The sequence below is a fragment of the Schistocerca serialis genome, chromosome 1 (assembly GCF_023864345.2).
Source record: "Schistocerca serialis cubense isolate TAMUIC-IGC-003099 chromosome 1, iqSchSeri2.2, whole genome shotgun sequence".
Classification (NCBI taxonomy): domain Eukaryota; kingdom Metazoa; phylum Arthropoda; class Insecta; order Orthoptera; family Acrididae; genus Schistocerca; species Schistocerca serialis.
Genome location: NC_064638.1, coordinates 814,463,218 through 814,474,562, shown reverse-complemented (window position 1 = coordinate 814,474,562; position 11,345 = coordinate 814,463,218). Strand labels below are relative to the sequence as shown.

At 42.4% G+C, this 11,345-nt stretch overlaps 1 non-coding gene across 1 annotated transcript; it reads right to left on the bottom strand.

Moving 5' to 3' along the window:
- Nucleotides 1–6,825: 6,825 nt before the first annotated feature.
- Nucleotides 6,826–6,909, bottom strand: Trnap-ugg (transfer RNA proline (anticodon UGG)). Its single transcript has one exon. It is a non-coding gene; the product is annotated as a tRNA-Pro (tRNA).
- Between the last annotated feature and the right edge of the window lie 4,436 nt (nt 6,910–11,345).

Below are 11,345 nucleotides of genomic sequence, written 5' to 3'. Positions count from 1 at the left end.
GTCGCAGATGTGTGCCATTGCTCGTGCGCCGACTATAACACCACGCTCAAACTCACTTACATCTTGATACCTTGTCATTGTTGTAGCAGTAACCGATCTAACAGCGCTAGGCATTTGTTCTCTTATATGGGCGTTGCCGACTGGAGCACCTTATTCTGAGTGTTTACATATCTCTGCATTTGATTACATATGCCTATACCATTTTGTTTGGCGCTTCAGTGTATTTCTTCCTGTACGAGTTGCAGCTTTCACTGAATCAGTGCGATTCGCACACTTTTATACGTGTCGCACTAGTGTTCTATACCCCGCTCCTTTACAGATGAAACACGCTTTTCCAAAATTCTCCCAATAAACCGAGGTTGACCACTCACCTTCCCTACTGCAGTCCTTACGTGCTCGTTCCATTTCATATCGCCTTGTGACGTCATGCCTAAACACTTATTCGATGTGACCGTGTCAAGCAGAACACTACTAATGCCGTATTTCAACATTCACTTCTGTTGGTAACGTATTAACGCATGGAATGCAAAAATATAACCACTATTCTGTTAGTTAAGCAGGAAATAATTAAAAACAAACATTATTCTGATGACGCACGTAACAGTCTGCTTTCTCACCGCAAGAGTTGCTCCAACTGCGAAAACTATAACACCTTTCGCACCAGAGAGTGTCGTGACTGTATTTATTAAACTTTGGTAAAAGTGAATTATTTGCAATGGCAGAAAACATATGAAAACGTTAGAATATCACTCGACTTTTAAGACGTACGTGAGCAGTAGAAGGTCACACGACCGTCTGGTTGAAGTTCCAAAACGATCTACAGCGCGCCGTAGCTACGAAATGTGCTGTTTTAAGTGAGTGACTGATATTTAGTTTCACAGGATTAGTCACGACTGCGCATCATAACTGAACGCTTCAACGTGAACAAGGGCACATCTACGTGAAACTGAACACGTTTCTGCATCTCTTCGACAGGAAATTTTCGCACTGCCTCGTCCGTAAATACACTACTGGTCATTAAAATTGCTACACCACGAAGATGACGTGCTACAGACGCGAAATTTAACCGACAGGAAGAAGGTGCTGTGATATGCAAGTGATTAGCTTTTCAGAGCATTCACACAAGGTTGGCGCCGGTGGCGACACCTACAACGTGCTGACATGAGGAAAGTTTCCAATCGATTTCTCATACACAAACAGCAGTTGACCGGCGTTGCCTGGTGAAACGTTGTTGTGATGCCTCGTGTAAGGAGGAGAAATGCGTACCATCACGTTTCCGACTTTGATAAAGGTCGGATTGTAGCCTATCGCGATTGCGGTTTATCGTATCGCGACATTGCTGCTATCGACAGCCAATGACTGTTTGCACAATATGGAATCGGTGGGTTCAGGAGGGTAATACGGAACGCCGTGCTGGATCCAAACGACCTCGTATCACTAGCAGTCGAGATGACAGGCATCTTATCTGCATGGCTGTAACGGATCGTGCAGCCACGTCTCAATCCCTGAGTCAACAGATGGGACGTTTGCAAGACAACAACCATCTGCACCAACAGTTCGACGACGTTTGCAGCAGCATGGACTATCAGCTCGGAGACCGTGGCTGCGATTACCCTTGACGCTGCATCACAGACAGGAGCGCCTGCGATGGTGTACTCAACGACGAACCTGGGTGCACGAATGGCAAAACGTCATATTTTCGGACGAATCCAGGTTCTGTTTACAGCATCATGATGGTCGTATCCGTGTTTGGCGACATCGCGGTGAACGCACATTGGAAGCGTGTATTGGTCATCGCCATACTGCCGTATAACCCGACGTGACGGTATGGGGTGCCATTGGTTACACGTCTGAGTCACCTCTTGTTCGCATTGACGGCACTTTGAACAGTGGACGTTACATTTCAGATGTATTATGACCCGTGGCTCTACCCTTAATTCGATCCCTGCGAAACCTTACATTTCAGCAGGACAATGCAAGACCGCATGTGGCAGGTCCTGCACGGGCCTTTCTGGATACAGAAAATGTTCGACTGCCGCCCTGGCCAGCACATTCTCCAGATCTCTCGCCAATTGAAAACGTATGGTCAATGGTGGCCGAGCAACTGGCTCGTCACAATACGCCAGTCACTACTCTTGATGATCTGTGGTACCATGTTCAAGCCGCAAGGGCAGCTGTACCTGTACACGCCATCCAAGTTCTGTTTGACTCAACGCCCAGGCGTATCAAGGCCGTTATTACGGCCAGAGTTGGTTGTTCTGGATACTGATTTCTCAGGATCTATGCACCCAAAGTGCGTGAAAATGTAATCACATGTCAGTTCTAGGTATAATATATTTGTCCAATGAATACCCGTTTATCATCTCCATTTCTTCTTGGTGTAGCAATTTTAATGGTCAGTAGTGTATTTACCTTCGCTGTCGGAGCACTGTGTATGCCGAAGGCAGCGGGAGGCCCCCGCGAAGTCCAAACAGGCGGCGCGGCGCCCGATCGATAGCGGCTGCACGGTGCGTGGCAGGGGGCGCCGCCGGCATTGTTCGCGGCCGTGACCCGCGCGCCATCATTATTGCATCGGCCGTCTCGCCGCTGCATCGACTCAGCTGTCTGCTGGGCTCCCCTGGGCTGCAGGCCGGCCGGCTAGCAACGGCGCCAGCTGCGCGCAGCGCCAGACACGCCCACTCGTGTCAACACGCCGCTCGCTGCTCGCTGGGCTGCGTTGGCGCCGTGTTTGTGGATAGCGCAAGGCGGAGAGGGGGACAGGGCGTCGCGGAGAGTGACTGCCACCCCCTCCTCTCCACAAAATATTTTTTTACTAAAAATTGGTGACAAACATAAAAAATGAACCAAAATTCATAGAAACACAAATAGGCAAAGTGCATCCATTTCCAAAACCCATTAAATCTCGTTCATTCCAATATTAACCGTTTTTTTGTATGTAAAAAGAACGTACTTGATACAAATTCCAGACTCTGTAACATCCACAATGGCGGCAGTTCCAGTAGACAAAGAATCCTGAAAACAATACTGGACCTAAAACCGTTATATTCAGTGCATATTTAATGCTCTGAAAGAGATACAATTCTCAAACCTGTTATTTCATATTTTATACATTTATCAAGCCGTGTTTAGAATACATTTTTAACATTATATTAATATCTTTTGTGAGGTAAATTTATTTTCTTTAGGTTTCTGTATTTTATATTTTCGTATTGGTATACCTGTCAGGTTAGATTCTGACGCAAATTCATATTATTGAGTAAATCTGGTTGGCCGAATTTAAAACGAATTATTTTCATGAAGCACTATCTTACACCAGTGATTATTGTGACATTGCCGGCCGCTGCTCTAAGCGCTTCAGTCCGGAACCGCGGTGCTGCTACGGTCGCAGGTTCGAATCCTGCCTCGGGCATGGATTTGTGTGTAGTTCTAAGTCTAGGGGACTGATGACCTCAGATGTTAAGTTCCATAGTCCTTAGAGCCATTTGAACCATTATGACATTATCGGAAACTTTGGGCTATTTACAAACTTGAAACAGATGTATATGTTTCTGACATCTCTTAAATGTACCGTGAAACCTCAGTTCCACCCTTCAAAGAGGATATTAATAAAAAAAGTCTGAGTCACGTTACTGTTCAAGGGGAACAAAGCTCTAAATCTGCTCTAGGATGTGGTAAAAATACAGTATCTGCAAGAAGAGTACCTCCCGGATGGGAGTAAAACCAGCGAAGATACGTAAAGGTGTTACGGTAAAATCAGAAAAAAATCGAAGACAGTATCTGATTTAAAAACCAGTGAACTCATAATAAGTTGTTTTAACACAAAGTTGACGGCAATTGTTCAGAAGAATTAAGTAGTAGGTACGTACTATATTATTCGTTCTAGTGGTCACTAATAATTTTGTAACAGGTATAAATATTATGAAATGTCCATGTTATTTCCATTTGTTCCCACATTTTAAAACCAAAACATTTCCAGAAACAATTATGCCCAGATTACAGTTCCAAAAGTCGCTCTGTTCAAGGTACAATATTTATTTTAGTTGAATATATTTGGTGTGATGTATGAAAGGTACAAACATTAATTCGGAATACAAATGAAAATTGCAATAAAAAAGAATAACAATCAAAACCAAATAATAACTGAGAGACACTGTTTCCTGTTTCTGAAAACTTTTGTTACATGGAGATAACGGACTTTGGAAACGTTCAACAAAAATAGAGCAGGTACGTAAATTCAAATATCTTGAGGAAACTATACAAGAATGTAGACTAGACAAATTTGCAGTAGGTGTAACAGTTAACAAAATGGAGAGAGCATATGGTTTGACAAAGATTATTCACAAAAGAAATGCGTATCTAGAAAAACAAAACTAAAACGCTATACCACAGAGATACGACCATAATGTTTATATGGACATGGAGGCCTAACAATGAACTATAAACTGGACATGATAGAAATACTTGAAAGACAGATAATTAAAAAAATAGTGAAATATGAACTACACATGGCTCGAAAATGTGAAATAATTAGGAGATCTACAAAAGTGTAATATCAAAGCAATGGCTAAAACAAGAGTAGTCCTTTTGGAATGAATGAGAACATGCTCTCGAAACAAATATTCTTACATTTTTTAAAGAAGAAATCAACAATAGCATGGATTACAGAAATGAAGAAAGATCTAGAAAGAAACATCATAGAATCGGAAATAATAGACAAAAATATTTTTAGGATTAAAATATTAAATTTAGATGGCTTTCAATGCAGAAGAAATAAGAGAACGGGAACAACATGGAGAGCAGAAAGGAAAATGCGACATGAGGAGAAGATGAATGAATACTGGTCACGTAGAAAACAATAAGAACAGAAGAGCGACTAAGTTGTTGCTTGGTCCAAGTTGGTCAAAATGAAAATACAATAGAAGTGTAAATATTTTTCACATAGCAGTTTCCAAATTTCTCAGCTAACTTTTGGAGACTAGCATGAAAATAAAGTCTCCAGAAAAGTAAAGAAATGTATAAATTGCAAGTCATGTTTAGCACAGAATACTTTTCAGTTATTTGGGTTAAAGGCTTGTCCACGTCTGTGGTCTATGCAGAAAACACTCCAGTCAGGGAAAGGCCGACCGAACCTGCTGTCAACAATAAATCTGTCCGTTCGTGAATCCACAGGAACAAACGACAAACTACAGATAGGTTAAGTGCGGCAAGACATAAGTGGAGAGCCTCCAATAAGAGAAAATAACAGAAAAGCTGACTCCTCGAAAATTGGCGGAAATGACAAAGAAACAGAAATCCCCTCATTTAAATAGCCACAGTCCGCAGAAAATTGTACACAATTCCACTGGTTGAAAATTGATAGCAAACTTCGATTTCATATTATCAAAGGTGTGAGACCTCTCAAATTTTCCGACAAGTGCTTTTCAGATGCTTTATTTTCCTGAACAATTGTTTCTGACCTAGCAAAAAATTCTTAATATCATTATGATATTGCGTCGTTTTATTAAAAATTATTACTAGGATTTTTAAAAGGATTTTATATGTTTTATTGTTATTATTATTAAAATTCAGCAATAAATTGTGAATCCCCAGAATAAAACCCTGGATCCATGCTGGGTTCATGGCACGAAGGAACTTCAAAACAGATTCATCAATAAACTTATAATTAAATAAGATTAATTACTGACAAGTATGTGGTTGATGCAATGTTATGGCTCTTAAAAGCACTATTATTATGTCTGTCAAACAATTTCGAAGGGAATATTATGAAAAATTTTCCGTTTTTCAAATGCGGAAATGGACAATCGTTAAAAATCACATGTCTCTTTCCAATTCACTAGTTTATATGTTAATGACAAGTTGAAAATATGTATAAAAACACAGTGCTATTTTTTTAAGAATATTGTCTGACATAATACTAGTCACTTCACTTGACACAGTTCCGAAAGGTGGAACAATACACAGACACACTGTGTGACAGAAGCGTACAGAGGCCTACATGTTATTCTCCTTTACGAGAAAGTAAAGAATGGGAATACTCTAATTGAAATCACATACCATCAATAAAAAAGGATGTATGTCTGTGTAACTTCAATGTTTCTTCCTAGCCAATGGGTCAAGTTCAACCACTGGTACATGTACCACTTACTGTCTGGAAAGAAGTAGTGTGGTGGCAAGAACTTCCTAGCTCCCATGGGTGGGAGTGCAAAGGATATCTCAGCTGGCCTGCAGCACCAGTGTGCTGTGCAAGTAGTATCGGAATGTGTTCCTGATGCTACATGCACACGCATTAGAGTGGTGGAGGAGGAAATGGTCAGAGGGACAGGGGAAGAGAAGATGGACAGAAAGAGGAGAGGGGGAGGAGGAGATGGACAGATAGAGAGAGAGAGAGTAGGAAATCGATGTAAAGAAGTTGAAGATGTAGTGGAGAGAGACAGGCAGAAGGAGGATAAGTACAAAGAGAGGGGCGGGTTTGTGATGGGTAGAGAGGGGGAAAATGTGACTGAGTGACGAGGGGGGGGGGGGGGCAAGGAGGAGGTGGACAGAAGGTGTAGCGAGTAGGAGATGGTCAGAGAGACAGGGTCGAAGGGGATGAACACAGAGAAGGGGCCAGAGGCGACGGACAGAGAAGGTGGAAAGGGACAGAGAGAGGGATGCGGGGAAGATGGACAGAGTGAAGGGAGAGGAGGTGACAGATAGTGAGAGGTGGGAAGAAAAAAATGGTTCAAATGGCTCTGAGCACTATGGGACTTAACTACTGAGGTCAGCAGTCCCCTAGAACTTAGAACTACTTAAACCTAACTAACCTAAGGACATCACACACATCCATGCCTGAGGCAGGATTCGAACCTGCGACCGTAGCGGTCGCGCGGTTCCAGACTGCAGCGCCTTGAACCGCTCGGCCACTCAGGCCAGCAGGTGGGAAGAGGTAATGGCCAGAAAGAGGGGGGAGAAGATGGTTGCAATATGCGACACACGTGTGCGCGGTGTAAGCCCCAGGTAAGAATCTAATTATTTCGTATATATGCCTTGTGTTGTTTCGGAGTATCACTGACGAAGAAAGCTGAAACAATTTTTAAATAATAATTTATTATTCCGGAAAAATAAATTATTATGCGGATTATTGTTGTTTTTTCTCATTGCTACTTTCATTGAATTGGATGTTATAAGTGAATGTTGCTTACGTGAGAAAAGCCTTACAACATTTGCTCGTATCTGTACATAACTCTCGTCACGCAACAAGAAGAAGTTGGATGATAATGTGACAACGCATTAAAATTCGCATTATGACCGATTAGTCGGCAATGTGTACGCTCCAATAAAGCAAGTGCTTACATACATTAAAATTTATTGCATTCATAATACTAATGTCTCTACGGAAGTATCAGCATAGTATTGCAAATATCAGCACTTGTAATACGCTGCTGGTTTTAACACGATTTATACTAATTTGATTCACAAAAATCTCACAATTTTAAGGGAAACACAAATATATTAAATTGTGCGGGTTTAGAAGTCTAAACACGTCTACCACCTCTCGACTCAGCCTTCTTCAGTTCGCTAGACCGCCGTTGGTAGTACACTTCAACACGACTCGCAGTAAGTGATAGAGAACCCCGGGCAGATAGCGCCTTCCGCTATGTAATCACTTCTTTAAGCCAGATTCTCATTCAAAATGGTCGTAAATTCGATTTTTTTAATTGCATTTTCTGAAAGGTATATGTGTCTAGAAAGTTGGGAGAAGATCTGTACTTTCCGAACAGCATCACGCACCTCCGTGTGGCAATGGTCAAATTATTGGCACAGTTACTCTACGGTTGGACACGATATTGCATTTAGCAGATATACCGCCAATAATTCACGTTTTGCTCACAAGAATAGTACTATCCTGCGTACTTTAACGTTGGAGAACGTTTCCATTTGTCGCGCCATTTTAGTTGTACCTTGTCATAAACCTATATTCCCTACTGCAGCAGATCTGGGTCTGCAGGAAACCTGAGACATGTACTCTCCTCTGACAGATGACCGCTTTTTGTTCCGCAGTGGTCTTAGCGGGGGACGACATTTGTATCTTACTTTCTGAAGCCCATACTAAATTGGTCACCTCACCTAGCAAAACAAGGTGACAGATAGTTTTTATCTTGAGACACTGAAAAGTCTAATTACTAATGGTTCCATTTAGTAGTTCAATCAAATCGTTGCCTTATATATACAGGGTGAGTCACCTAACATTACCGCTGGATATATTTCGTAAACCACATCAAATACTGACGAATCGATTCCACAGACCGAACGTGAGGAGAGGGGCTAGTGTAATTGTTTAATACAAACCATAAAAAAATGCACGGAAGTATGTTTTTTAACACAAACCTACGTTTTTTTAAATGGAACCCCGTTAGTTTTGTTAGCACATCTGAACATATAAACAAATACGTAATCAGTGCCGTTTGTTCCATTGTAAAATGTTAATTACGTCCGGAGATATTGTAACCTAAAGTTGACGCTTGAGTACCACTCCTCCGCTGTTCGATCGTGTGTATCGGAGAGCACCGAATTACGTAGGGATCCAAAGGGAACGGTGATGGACCTTAGGTACAGAAGAGACTGGAACAGCACATTACGTCCACATGCTAACACCTTTTTATTGGTCTTTTTCACTGACGCACATGTACATTACCATGAGGGGTGAGGTACACGTACACACGTGGTTTCCGTTTTCAATTACGGAGTGGAATAGAGTGTGTCCCGACATGTCAGGCCAATAAATGTTCAATGTGGTGGCCATCATTTGCTGCACACAATTGCAATCTCTGGCGTAATGAATGTCGTACACGCCGCAGTACATCTGGTGTAATGTCGCCGCACGCTGTCACAATACGTTGTTTCATATCCTCTGGGGTTGTAGGCTCATCACGGTACACATTCTCCTTTAACGTACCCCACAGAAAGAAGTCCAGAGGTGTAAGATCAGGAGAACGGGCTGGCCAATTTATGCGTCCTCCACGTGCTATGAAACGCCCGTCGAACATCCTGTCAAGGGTCAGCCTAGTGTTAATTGCGGAATGTGCAGGTGCACCATCATGCTGATACCACATACGTCAACGCGTTTCCAGTGGGACATTTTCGAGCAACGTTGGCAGATCATTCTGTAGAAACGCGATGTATGTTTCAGCTGTTTGGGCCCCTGCAATGAAATGAGGACCAATGAGGTGGTCGCCAATGATTCCACACCATACATTTACAGTCCACGGTCGCTGTCGCTCTACCTGTCTGAGCCAGCGAGGATTGTCCACGGACCAGTAATGCATGTTCCGTAGATTCACTGCCCCGTGGTTTGTGAAACCCGCTTCATCGGTAAACAGGTAGAACTGCAACGCATTCTCTGTTAATGCCCATTGACAGAATTGCACTCGATGATTAAAGTCATCACCATGTAATTGCTGATGTAGCGACACATGAAACGGGTGAAAGCGGTGACGATGCAGTATGCGCATGACACTACTTTGACTCAGTCCACCGGCTCTCGCAATGTCCCTTGTACTCATGTGTGGTTTCATGGCAACAGCAGCTAACACACCAACTGCACCCGCTTCTCCTGCGACGGGCCTGTTACGGACCCGTTTGCGTGCTACGACCATACCTGTTGCACACAGTTGGCGGTAGATGTTTTGCAATGTGCGGCACGTTGGATGCTCTCTGTCCGGGTACCGTTCTGCATACACCCTGCAGGCTTCAGCTGCATTTCGTCGACACTCGCCATAGATGAGTATCATCTCCGCCTTTTCAGAGTTCGAATACACCATGGTCACAGTTCCTACAACACTACACTATCACAGACGTCTGGTAACACGGTGTAATACAGTTGGTCTGCGTGCGGAGACGAATGCAGAATAACAATAGCAGCAAGCGCTACGTGCGGACACTGCGACAGCTAGACCAAACCACAACAGTGCACTACAGCCACACTCGTAAACACGGTCGTCATCCTAAACATGTCCCTGCAGATGCTGCTCGCCGACCGTGGCCCGTGTTTGTTACAACACGTAACTGAACGTGTGAGGTTTCAAGCGTCAACTTTAGGTTACGATACCTCCGGATGTAATTATCATTTTACAATGCAACAAACGGAACTGATTACGTATTTGTTTATATGTTCAGATGTGCTAACAAAACTAACGTGGTTCCATTAAAAAAAAACGTAGGTTTGTGTTAAAAACATACTTCCGTGCATTTTTGTATGGTTTGTATTAAACAATTACACTAGCCCCTCTCCTCATGTTCGGTCTGTGGAATCGGTTCGTCAGTATTTGATGTGGTTTACGAAATATATCCAGCGGCAACGTTATATATATATATACTACAACAACAACAACAGTATATTTCAGTTACTGTCTTCATCAGATACGGAACAAAAGATTCTCCATATCAAGGAATGGGTACCTCAGATAACGAGGCACAGTGTTACCTGCAACTTTAAAACTTCGCATGCGCATCAATACACGAGATACCTATTCGATCATATGGAACATCATTTTGAGATGTCCGTGTGAAACAAGTCATGTGTCATATGTAGTAAAAGATGAAATGTCAATTTAGACGGAAATTTTTTAATTAAAGCAATAGAAACAAAATGTATTGTTGTTCTCATGGTCTTTGTTCTGTTCTGTGCAAGGCTGTACATCAATGAAACACTACTGCGACCTGCGTCTATTTTGATCTTCTATTGTAGTGAAGCGCTGGTCTCCTCCACGATTTTTGACCCCTCACCCCTTCCTCCCCTAGAAAACTCACTATTCCTTGACGTGCCAGAATGTGACATATCAGTCGATCTCGTCTTTTATTCAAGTTGTGCCGTAATTTTGTTTCCTCTCCAGTTCTATTCAGTGTCTCTCATCTGATGTGCCCATCTAACATTCACCGTTCTTCGACAGCACCATACTTCAAAAGTTTCTTTTATCCGCTTGCCAGAGCTACTTACCGTCCACATTTCGCTTCCATACAAGGCAGTCTCAAAATACCATCAGTAAAAGCTTCCTAACATTTAAATTTGTATTCATTATCAACAGATTTCTTGCTTTTGTCAGTATCTACTTCGGATATCGGCCGTTACTTTACCACATGAATAACAAAAGCTATCTACTTTATTTAGTGTCGTGTTTTCAAGCCGATTTTCCATCTAGAATTCCAGTCAACGTTGTCGAAACCGTCTCAAACGTACAAATGCTATAAACGTAGGACCGCCTGTCTTCAGTCTGTCTTCTAAGACAAGTTGCAGAATCAGTATTGTCTCGCGTGTTCATACATGTTTAACAAAATCAGATTGATCTGCCTCGATTTCAGCTTCTATT